Consider the following 13,009-nt stretch of genomic DNA (forward strand, 5'->3'; position numbering starts at 1 on the left):
GGGACCCCAGACTGTTCCATCTAAACGTATAATAATAATCCTTGCATTTGATATAGCGCTTTTCACGTCTTCTAGACGTCTCAAAGCGCTTCACAGAATATACTGTAAACTGAATTGACTGTATATTTGTGGGTGAAACGCGGCAGCCAATTGTGCACTCCAGTGTCCCACAAACAGTCGTGGATTGAAGTGACCAATTTTTTTCTTTTTTTTCTTGAGGGATTATTATTAAGTGTGTGGAGTGAGGAAACTTGCCGAAGGTTTCACCCTGCCGGGAATCAAACCCAGGTCTCTTGCTTACAAGGCGAGTGCTCTAACCACTGAGCTACAGGACTCCATGCAATATAACAATTTAAGGAATTTCTAATGGAATATTATTCAGGATTATGTTATACGAATATGTATAAAATGTATGATTTTATGTTAAATGTTGACAGTCATGGGATAGGACACATCTGGTTTTCTCTGTTTCTTAAGGAATAACAGGATAGCCTTGGAAAAGGGTAGGAGGTCACCACTTATCATAAGTATTTATTTATTTACTTATCTTAAGTAGGTGAAGTAGCAATACATTAAGCAAGTTGGAAGAAGCTGACTTCTTCAACTTAACATTCACACATGTATATGTTTTGCACAACATGCTCTCTGTCTACCTTATTGATCCAGAAACATTTTTTTGCTTTTTGTATTTATTGTAGTATCTACAAAGTTGATCCCTACTTAGGCCAATTTAAAAATAAAAAATATAAAATAATTAAATAGATAATTCATTAACACAACATTCAAGTTCACATGGTTGCCTTTCCCCAGTGATGGTCCCATCTCTGAGGGCAACATAAATCCAAAGTGCTTGCTTTTGTGTTAATTCCTTCCCCATACAGACTGCTATTAACCTTTCCCAGCTCCTGAGGAGATGTGAAACAGTTGTGATTTGGGATAACACCGAAACGTGGTTTAAATGGTCAATAATTATTTGTTCTAAAACAGGAATTAGTTTAGTGATATAAATGCAGCTCAAGTCAGTGAAATACTTTACTAGAACTTTGACGAACACATGAGACAAAGGACAATTCCAATCGGGTTAACATGCTTGTTGTCTGATAGGAGCTCCTACAAAGGATGTCTTTAGTTTTATTCAGCATGAGAACATAATTCGTTCACAAATCGTATGCGGATAATGGGAACAAAGCTTGAAACCCTAAACTTATTATCAAATCTTCCTTATAAATAAAGGCACCCAAAAAAAAGTTTCACAAATATTTCAACACTGACAAATAATCCAGAAATTAGTTTGTAGACCTGTCTGTTAACTTTTCCGCAACCTGCAAACCCCATATCAAACTATCCACTCCCTCCGCTCAGCAGGCTCCAGCCTGCTCCATGTTCCCCGCCTGGTCCGCCCCACCATCGGCGGTTGGGTCTTCAGCTTCTCTGACCCCACTCTTTGGAACTCCGTTCCACAGTCCCTTCGTCTTGCTCCCGCCCTTGTCTCCTTCAAAGCACGTCTCAAGACCATCCTCCTTGACCGTGCATTCGGCCCTCCTTGCCCTCCACCCCTCCTGATCCCAAACCCCCAGCTCAGGTCCAAATCCCTGACTGTCCAGCAACTTGGAACATCCTCCCGACGTGAAAGGTGCTATACAAATGTAATTTGTTTGTTTGTTGTTTATTTAAGAGGGGTGGGGAGGAGGGACAGGTGAAAATGCTACATATCAGTATGAAATGACACAGAAACGGCAGATGTTGCTTGACGTATCTATTACACAGTTTGATCCATCAACGTTTTTGATTATGAAGGAAAAAATAGGCCACATTCTGTTCTCTTCACAGTTTTAGAGCCAGCGAGGAACTTTATCCACCGTCTGCTGGACACATGCTAGGTATTGTCTAGGCAGGTGTCATGAAGTGAAATTGTGTGTGGCAGCCACTTCAATTCCAGTAATTATGTCTTTTTTAAAAAAGTAAAACTAGTTTTTCTGCTGAAGAAGTCAGTGATTAAGCCAAACCAAAAGTCTCTTTCAGTGACAAAACAATTGCTGGATCAGTTATTCAGTGGGCAGTGCTCATTTTACAAAAAATCAAATAAATAATAGTGCTATCTATGTGCACTGTTATATCGTGAATATTAATCTTACATTGTGTAACAAAATTTGAATGCCCCTTGCTGAATAATGAATGAGTTTGAACAATGCAAGCAGTCAATATGCAACCATTATGCAATTTTAAACAAATTTGAATCCTCTCCCCAAATAACTCTACAAAGACAAAAACTGAATCCATTTAAACCCTTTTAGCACTTGGCTCCTGATAGGATAAAAGTAGCCAAAGTCCTAACCGTTAGGAATTCTGGACAAGCAGTGGATAGCTGTGTGATTATAGCTAACTATACTCCAGCCGTATCCCAATGCAGACTCTGGAGTCCCCAAGCCTTGGCTCTTTCCAACCTGCTGCTAAATCCTCCAGGATTAAATAAGCAGGGTGCGTTCCTCCAGTGAGACAGTGCAGAGTCACGAAAAACGTACATATATGGAACTCTTTGTAGTTTGGTCTGGAAACGCTTAAGTACAGTGATGGGTTTCCTCATGAGTCCAACACCCGGCTAACCAAAGTTTATGGTCCTGCAATAGTTACAGACATATCCACAACCAACATTGCACAGAAAATGCCAGAGACCAGGGATTGATTACTGCAGGCACTAATCTTCTGAAAGACTTCAGAAACATCATAAATCTTGAATGAAGCTTGAGGCTTGATTACTGTCTTGAAATGACTCAATGGTAGCTGTTATTTGTTTATTAGCTCTGCAATGAGTCTTCGGTCAGGAACTTTACTTGATTAGTTTTTGTCCCAGCTAGCAGTTCAGTCCATGTCTTTATTGCGTGAATATTGCAGAGTCCTGTAGCTTAGTGCTTAGAACGCTTGCCTTGCAAGTGAGACAACTAGGTTTGATTCCCGGCACGGCGAAATGTTGGGTAAGTTTCCTTACTCCACACATTTCTGTTTATCTAGCAGTAAGTAGGAACCCAGCTGTTAGTTGATTGGCGGATCGCTTTTCCAGGGGTAATAATTCCTTCAAAAAAAAAAGAAGAAATTGGTCACTTCAATCCACGACTGTTTTGGGACACTGCTGTGCGCAATTGGCTGCCGCGTTCTCCCACAAATATACAGTCAATTCACTTTACAGTATATTCTGTGAAACACTTTGAGCCATCTCGAAGACGTAATAAGGCGCTATATCAAATGGAAGGATTATTATTATTACATTCCCACAAGAGGATTAATAATTGTACTAAGTGACCGAATTCATTGTACAGAATGGATTTTTCAGTCATTGGTTAGTACAGAAAGAAATCATCTGCTTTTATCTCTGGGGTGGCGAAAGTTTCAAGTTCGGAATTACTGGTCTGAACATGATCACGTTGAAATAAACCAAAGTGTAAGCAGATTGTTAACCTACAGAAAGTCTTGTCACATTTTCCAGGGAAAACCATGTCCTAATTAGCAGCTGTAAGGAATGAAGCAACGGGATTGCGTAGTGTTCTTGTCACTTCCATTGTACCTTAATGACAGCCGAAGAATGCTCAATATCATTTCAAGATGTCATCACCTCTTGCAAGGATATTATAAGGGCATCGGCCACTGCCCCATCTATCTGAAAACACAGGACTGATGTGCTGTGCTGGATTCACTGAAGTGCAGGAAGAAGATAACATGCACTTCCATTCTTTATGTGTCAGTCATTGTCACAAAAGATGAATCATTCCTTGAAAAAATATTCTGTTTGAAACTGCCTGTGAGCGACACCTTGCTTTGGTGTCGCTGTGGTTGTGGGGTTCAAGGGCATACACCTATTGATGAAATATTGGAGTCATCTTTTTGGTTTCATTGAAACTGCTGCCTCTTCCATCTTACGTGAATCATGTCACCTTGGCGACTACTATTCTAAAGTCACAGTGTTTACAGAAGCAACGTTTATATCCAACGTTGCGAGACGTCGTCCAGTATCAAGGGAACTATATAAATGCAACTTTTTGTTGTTTAACAAACAAACTCCAGCAATGAGAAGAAAGCATTGATAGAGGGAAGACCGTTCAGACCATCAAGTTGTTTTTTTCTGTAGACCGTACAAAACCCACCCAAGTTTTGCATAAATACTTTCTGAACTCCAATTATAAGAAAAAAAATGTATCCGCCCACACAACTGCATTATTCAAACCAGGTCTTATTTTCTCTCCCCCACCCCCCCCCACCACCCCTCCAGTTTCTACAAAGGTAGATCATTGTTCCCCATGGAGTATTTGTTCATCTAAGTCCAAACCTATTTGTACATTATCTAAAACTATTCCCCCAATAAGACATTAATCAACACAACGTCAACTACTTTTATTGGGGGTCTGTCTGTTCATCATATCCATTATATTAATAGGAAGACTTTTGGGCGGGGAGGGGAACTCTAATCTCTAGAATCACAAGTGTCACCGTAGTTTTATCCAAATCTATATCTCTTATTATGTTATCATCTAAATTAAAGTTTGTTTGTATCTGGAGAATCTATGGCTCTCATTTAAAAGATTTAAAAACCCTTATGCTTGCATTTGTCACATCAAGGCTCAATTACTGAAACTTCCTCCTCATCAGCATTCCCAACTCTTCCCTTCACAAGCTGCAGATCATCTAAAACTCCGCAGCTCGTGTACTCTCGTGCACCAGGCTCCGTGAACCCATCACTCCCACCCTCGCCTGATTCCACTGGCTCGCCTATCCCTCAGAGGATCGAGTTCAAGATCCTCATTCTCACTTTCAAGGCCATCCATGAAAAGCGCTCTATCAAATTCAAGGATTACTATTATTATTATTATTATCATCCATGGCCTTGCCCCCTCCAACCTCTCTGACCTGCTGACTCCCTACCAACCTGCCCCCTCCCTCCATTCAGCGGGCTTCAGTCTGCTCCATGTCTCCTGCCCGACCCGCCCCAACATCGGTGGCCGGGCTTTCAGCCTCTCTGCCCCCACACTCTGGAACTCCATCCCACAGTCCCTTCACCTCGCTTCCTCCCTTGCCTCCTTCAAGGCCGGTCTCAAGACCCTTCTCTTCAATCGTGCCTTTGGTCGCCCTCCCACCTCTCTGCCTTCCCTCACCCTACACCACCCCTCCCCCATGCTTGGGTCCTGATCCCTGACTGTTCAGCACTTTGGGACGTCCTCCCGACATGAAGGGCGCTCTATAAATGTAATTTTGTTGTTGTTGTTGTATCTGGACTAAGTTCCCATACCGACCTTAGAAGCATTGAGAACAAGTTCAGCTCTGGAGATGTTCTTCATATTTTAGAGCTCCAAATATGATCTTGTTCTCTGAATCCTCTCGGAAGATTGAATGTGTTAAAAATTTCGGCAGTCCAAACTGCTAGAATTTGATTTGTTTTGTTAGCCTGATTTTCAGTGAGGGATTAAAAATCCCTCATCATTTGTGCATGTTTACTACTTATTCTGATATGATTCATCTATCCAGTACTGCACAGGCAGCTTGGCTCATCAGCAGGACTTGGAAGGGCAGACCAGTCGCTTGGGGGCAGGGAATCATCCCATTCAGTTTTTGTTAACCCTGCAAACCAAAGCCCCAACTGGACAAGCAGCAGAAAGCTGACCACACAGTGCTATCAAAACAAGCTATGCAGTTTTAGCTGGTTGGACTCCAGCTTTACGCCAACCCTTGAGATCCCAAGTATTGGCTCTTGCCAACCTGGGGCAAATACTTTCCAGAATTGGGTAAGCGGAATTGGAATGGAATGTGCACGCTCTCCAGGGAGAGAGTGTGCATTCCATTCCAACAATTTATGTCTGGAATTTCCTAGTATAGGTGGGATGCGTGGAAATCTTAGCTTCGTTTGGACACTCTTAAGCATGGTGATGGGTTTCTGCATTCCCTCACATCCAGCTGACTAAAAAAGATATTATCTGTGCATTTATCTATATTAAAATCCATCTGACATTGCTTGAATTATCTGCTTAATTGATTCTAACTATTATTTATATTAATTTACCACATAGCAGAGCTGAAAACATTATAATATTGAAATTACTTTCCTCTAAGTAAATTTATGAATAGTGGGAATGCAGGGAGACTTAAAACGTATCCTTGTACCATTCTCGTTACTAAGTTCAGGTAAAGCTATTTTCATTATCCTCACATTCAGCTCTTTCTTCTTAAGGCAATTTTCAATTCAATAAACTAATTTTCCATTAATTCCATCAACCGTCGCATTCTTTAAGAAGTCTTGCACATAAAGTTTTATTGAGTACCTTCTGAAAATCCAAGTAAATCAGATCTACTGAATAATCCTCAACTGGCAATTTAGTTTCTGCAATGAATTTCAGCAGATTCTTGAAGCATGAGCTATGGCTTATAAATTCATGTTGACTGCTCCTTATAGCCTCTGTATTCATCAGATGAATACTGAAAGCAACCCATAGTAGATTCTCAAGCATTTGCCCATTACAGATGTTAGCAATTCTTTTTTATTCTTGTATTAGTCTAACTTCTATAATACAACAAAGCATTTAAAAGGTTAGGATCACCTTTTATTTGCTTACAGTCTTGAAGTGTTAAGTATCAAAGGATTTCTTTACATCTTGTTCATTAATTTGGGGGAAAGCTTTGATTATAATCTGATCAAGAGTTATTTAATTGATTTTAATAATTACATAGGGAGGTTTACCTCCCTCTTCAGCCATTTACCGAAGGCAATAGCTCCTCAGTTTGCTGGAGATAGTATTTTATTAGATATTAGTAATGGGCCAAATGATTCTTTTGTAATTTGAAGCACATGGGTTTATTTTGAAGAATCATTGTCTAATATTCAACTGAAGCAATGTCACTCATGAGAAAAATTATCATTCCAGCCCAACTCTCATTGTTAGGTTTCCTAGCTATAGAACATTATCCATTGGAGCTCCATGGTGATGCATGTTGCAGTAGAAGTATAGTTTATAGGTTAACGCTTGTGAATTACTGACCAGAGAGCTGCCTACTCAGTCACTTGTGGTTTAGTATATGTTGGGATATAGAAATGAAATACAGGAAAGAAAATAATAATCTAGATGTTAGTATCATTTATCTTTCACAATTTATGTGACTGTTTGAACCACATCAGGGACCATTTGATTGATAATGAGAATAAAAGCATTATGAGGCATGATTTTGTCAATGAGTGAAGTGTCGCTTCAATCTATACACAATATGCTATTGGAAAAGAGTTCTTTTATACGTGCAACCATGTTTGAGCTTGTCAAAAGTAAATATTTGTTTCAGATTCCGCTCAGATCTACATTCGCCATTTCCTAATGGAAAATGTTATGTTCCTGGTGAATGTAAGCAACGTTTTTGTTCCTCTGTATATCAAATGGGTTTTGTGTCAAACCGATTGATTTATCCTCTTTCTAAATTTGCTTCCTGGGATTTTTAGACCGTCTTTGTCAGTAATACACCAGAGTTGATGCTTGTAGTGCTTTTTGTAATTGGGAATCATGACTCCAGATCAGTTGGGTAGAGGTCCTGATTGGTGAATCCCTTCTACAATTCTGTTTTCTTGTTGACTTTTGATTAAATGTAGCAATTTATCATCAACCCTATAGCTTAAGTTTCATGTGCCCCCTTATTAAGTATCACTTATTTATATATAAGTCATTTTGATGGAAGGATTGCCATGATGCGATCCACAAAATGAACATGTAAATAAAGCCAAAACAATGCAACACATTTGTAATTGTTTCGCTTTATTTGCAGGTTTCCATTTACATGTTTCTAATGCCTTGCAAGTATTGGGCAACATCTGGCAAAATGACTGACTGAGATAAGATGCTTTTTTCAATCCAATTTGTTAACATTTTCGTACTATATTTTTTGACATTCTATGGAATACAGAAACAAAATACACCAGTAAGGAGAAGTATTCTGTCTAAGTCCTGTACTTAATCCTATTGTATAAATAATACTTGATCTATGACTCCCATCATTGACTCAACAACACCTCCACCAACAACATATTGCATTTATATACCGACTCTTCTGGCCATCAAACAATATCTTTGCCTAATCCATTCCACAAGCTCTGGCTGTACAGACAGATCTAGTCAGGATGCCTTTTGCCCTTATCCATATCCATCTGTTTAAATACTGTATGAGCTCTATACATGTGAAAAACAGAAATTCAAATCCAATCGTGTTAGGAATCCCCTGTACAGATGCCTGTAAGGTACGATGCAAAACACGGTAAAAAGCCTCTCACATTCTTTCCTTTCTGTGGTTCTAAAATTATGAATGAAAATTTACAAATTTCTCAAATGTAACGAGACAGAGGCAGACCTAAGAATCGAAGAGAAAGAAAAAGTTGAAAGAAAAAAGTGAAAGAATCATGAAGCAAAAAAGGGTACAGTGGAAAAGTGTAAAAGTGGAATGAAAATGAACACCCAAAAGCAATGACACAAAAAGGGAAATAAAACTAAAAAAGGAAATCACGAGAAAAGAAAGCCACAAGGCTAAAGAACGAACAAGTAAATCAAAACTGTTCTGAAAACTAGTAAATGTAAGGAAAAAAACCAAAATATGGAAATACAGAGGTGAAAACAGAATGGCAGACAGGAAAACGTTAAAATAAAACAAAAAGGCGAAGTGATAGAAATGGAAGAATCAGACACAATTGGGAGAAGTGGTTAAAGAAACTCATTCTAAATTGACTTATTTCAGATTGTATCTTCAAATAATCACACCTCAGGCCAACACCCTTTGATATAATGTCATCCACAAACCAGTCAAGGTTTGACAGAATTCTTGACTGATGTTATCTTCTCCCTGCTGAAGATAACACAGTGTGTACACCCACTGTCCACTGCACTGTCTGCCTGCAGTGATCACCAGCCAAAACATCCCATTTCATGATGAACCAGTTCATTGATGAAGTTGAGGAACAGAGTGGTATCAAGTGTGGATCGATCCCTTGAGGGATCCTATGTGGGTGATAAGATGGCCAAAATCCATTTATCATGACCCTGTGTTTACACTGTCTGAAGAAGTCATGTATCCACTTTGACAGCTCATCACATGTGCCACAAAAGGACACTTTAGGATGGAGACAGAATGTCCTAGTACTGAATACAATTACTTGGTAAGCCTACATTTTGTAGGAGCTGGATTTTAACCATATGTTCTGAGTTATTTGACACCAATATCCCTGAATTACTAAACCGTTTTCATACAGTAAACCTTACATAAGTTGCATCAGTTGGGAACCATACATTTAATATGACTTATACAAAATATGAGTAATCTGAAACGTATAAATAATAGGAAATTCAACGGGACTTGGGCAGGTGTACGAAAGGCGATTATACGATCGATACAAATAAGACTTGCACAACTTTTACTGTATTCATTAAAACCTTATTTCTGTCCTAAGTCATGATTCAACTTGAAAATAATCGTAAGTCCTGATACTCAAAGGGACTGTCTTTATTTAAAATAAGTACAAACTGGTCAGATCACAGGAAGAATGGAACCCAGGCCACATTCAATAGAGTGGAATCATGGAAAATTCTGCCTATTCACACCAAACATTGACATTATCCAACTGGTTAGTCATCCTCGGTTTCTCACTACACTGAACGCTAGAAACTTATCAGTCAAATGTTCGCACCCATTGAAAATAAAAGACATCAAAAATCATCACACTGAACAATTACATTGATTCATGGAATAAAACAATGTAGCCCTGGAGGTTTTTCTTGCTATATAGAATAACAGTGCGTCATATAGAATAATAACTTCATAAAATAATACATGGAATGTTCAGGACTGGGAATGATCTCTGCTGTCATGTCCCAAAGTTCACATAAAACTGTGAACTATTCTATAAACCGATTAAAGTGTGTGTTATTTCCTGGAATTGTTTCAAACACCTCCAGTTCCTACGTCAGTTCAAGTTCTACAACATTGTGATACATTATGACAATGAATATAGTGCTCTTCACACGGTAGATTTCTGAGAGTCTAAAATGTAAAACATCATAGTGATGTTCGTGAATCAAATTTGTACAAATCCAACTAGATTTCCTCTAACTGCAAAAGTTCATTGCAGTATTTAAATTGCAAACCGATCGTTCTGTGAATTGATGGATGACTTTTATAGTCATTTGATACCTTTAGCTGTGAATGGTCTGTAACCCAACACAAGGCATGGTACCTATATCTTGACTGTATTTATAATCTTCATTCAGCAAACTATAGTTGGTTAGTCACCGAAATTTGAGGAATTCTTTGCAAATTCCTTAGAATCACTTCATAATAATCTACATTTCTAAATGACAGCTACTTTTTTGGTAAGTTCGGTTATAATTTTCAAACACAGTAAACCAGCATTACAGTGTTGACTTTTTAATATGGGTAAATTAATCAAAGTACTTTGTATTATAAAACTACAGAATATACATCAACAAGCTAGAAAGCATGGTTTTGATACTTATCAGCAACATTCACTGATTCATCACAATTTTTATATTAAAAAATACAGATACTTTATTTACTGATGCTTCGTTCACCTACATTAAAAATCTTGTGAAGCTCTTTGAGATGTCCTCCTGACGTGAAAGGCGCTATATCAAAACTAAGAATTATTATTTGTTATATAAAACATCTCCAGCTGTGTTCCTCGCAATGCATATTTATTTGTTTGAGATATTCTACTTGTAATGATCGATTTTTCACTGAAGCATAATTTTTCTGCCATATTCAGACTCAACCAGATAGATTTCACATTGAAAAATGTGATGCTTTAATTATTCTCTCCATTTGGAGAAATGTCTTTCAATGCAGCATTCTGGAAATAATGTCCCACTGAGGCCTTTTTCTCATGAGGAAGCTTAACCACTGTTTAATCAAAAGCAGAATCCAGAAAGAAGAACCACTTCAAGTGAAAAATTGGTATGAGAAACTAAATGTCATCAAGGGTGTGTTGGAATTTGAATAATCACATGCAGAGGATGGTACATCCTGTGAAGTGCTTTGAGAAATCTCAACAACACGATAAGGTGCTATATCAAATGCAAGGATTATTATTTAGGGGGAAAAGGCAAAAAACAGATGGCTTTATCGAGGAGTAAACAACAACATAAGCACAATTGGGTCGAATGGCATCTGATTGCGTTGTCGATTTCTGTGGTTCTGTGCTAATCATGTACTTTGGGGAGTGAATAGTCAATTTCCATGACAGTCATTGCAAAATAATTAACTAAATAGAAGAGAATTTCTTTTAACTTTCTCTCTGTTCCACCATCCCATACACTTCAGGATTTCATTTTTTCTTCAAATTGTTCGTTAAATGTTTTTGTTTGCCTTTCCTCTGCAATGTTTCCTCCCATTCCTAAAGGCACTAACTAACAAATAGCACTCTTCTACATCTGCTGTTCTACAATCTCTTAACCAAATCTCTTAACCACCATTCGAGTGGCTGTCAGATCTGACTTTTGACAAACTACTCTATGGTCTTGCTGTTGAGATCAAACTTGGTTTCAGAAAGTTTTCCAACACTTGAGGAATCATAGACCCATTGCTGTTACTAGATCACCCAAATCTTCAATGCTAAACTAAGCCAGTAATAGCTTTACTGTCCACCAACCCAGTCCTTCAGCTATATTTGGAAATTGCAGATATATTTATTTTTCACCTGTCTTTATTGAATGTGATTCCCCAGGGATTTTCATAATATTGTTCTCTCTTCAGAACCAGCCTGCATTCTGAACAGTTAGAGGACACGACCTCTTAAACACAGGCAGACTTCAAAGAGAGAATAAAATAGAATAGAGACCTATTTCTCACTCTTAATAGATTATTGAACCAAGGGCTGCGGAGCTGCAATATTGTGCAGTGATAGGAGAGATATCTGCAAACCCATTCCCCACCCAACCATTATCTCCAATCACAGACTAACTAGAAACCTGGAACTTATCTACAAGATCTGGTTGCATGGGGAATCAATTTTATGGTGGCCCTTCACTTACTGGAGTTTAAGGGATGGACCTCTGGTGTCTGAGAATGCTCAATAGTCCCCCATGTTGTGTTTATGCAACTTTATCTATATACAGATTTAGTGGCTGAGAGTTTGGGCAATAGTGGTTGGTGGGTGATGTGCAGCAGGTAGGAGGTAGAGGGAATGGGGTAGGGAGCAGGATTGGAAATCGTCACAGAGATGGAGTGGAGCAAGACGCCATTTGAAAGTCAGAACAAGGATATTAAATCCATTGTAGAACAGGGAGCCTGGCAAAGTTGGAGGTAGTGGGATGTGGGGCCTAATGTGGGGGCCTAGTGCTCCGGGAAGCTACCCTGCGTGAAGGACGTTTTATAAATGCAAGTTGTTGTTGTTGCTGGAAAGCATCTGGCCTGTGAATTTCTGTATATAGAGGATTGATAGGAAAGTTGGTGAAAAAAGCATTTGAGAAATGAAGTCTGGAGGAATGAGGCTTTGACCTGTATTGGGTGATGCACAGAGGAGATAAAGGAAGGCAGCCTTAGAACTTTACAGCACATAATTCGACCCATTGTGTCTGTGCTGCCTCTTTCAAACAACAATCCATTAAGTCCCACTTACCTGCCTTTCCCCTATACTCTGCAAACTTTCCTTTTTAGATACTATTTGGTGCTCTTTTGAAAGCTGATATGGATTCCACCATGACCATTGCTCCTGGTAGGGCATTCCACATCCACTCTGTATATAAAAAAATCTTCATAACTCTCACTTTTCTCTGTTGGTAATTGTCTCAAATTGATACCCTCAGGTCACTGACTCACCGACCAGCGGAAATAATTTCTCCCTATGTATTCCACCAACATCCCTGACAATTTTGACAACTCTATTAGGTTTCTGCCTCAACCTGGTCCACCTCTTTGGAAGAAGACATAATAGAAACCTGAATGTCAAACAAAATGACAATGTTGTTCTTTGGGCTCTGTGAGCTGGAGT

The 13,009-nt window shown here is 38.8% G+C and overlaps 1 protein-coding gene and 1 non-coding gene across 6 annotated transcripts in view; one reads left to right on the forward strand and one right to left on the reverse strand.

The window, feature by feature from the left end:
- tafa2 (TAFA chemokine like family member 2) overlaps window positions 1-13,009 on the forward strand; it is an 84,780-nt gene that overhangs the window by 42,739 nt on the left and 29,032 nt on the right. The gene's annotated exons all lie outside the window — the stretch shown is intronic.
- trnat-ugu lies at window positions 264-335 on the reverse strand. The gene has a single exon. It is a non-coding gene; the product is annotated as a tRNA-Thr (tRNA).

Source organism: Callorhinchus milii, unplaced genomic scaffold (genome assembly GCF_018977255.1).
Source record: "Callorhinchus milii isolate IMCB2004 unplaced genomic scaffold, IMCB_Cmil_1.0 Scaffold5, whole genome shotgun sequence".
Lineage (NCBI taxonomy): Eukaryota > Metazoa > Chordata > Chondrichthyes > Chimaeriformes > Callorhinchidae > Callorhinchus > Callorhinchus milii.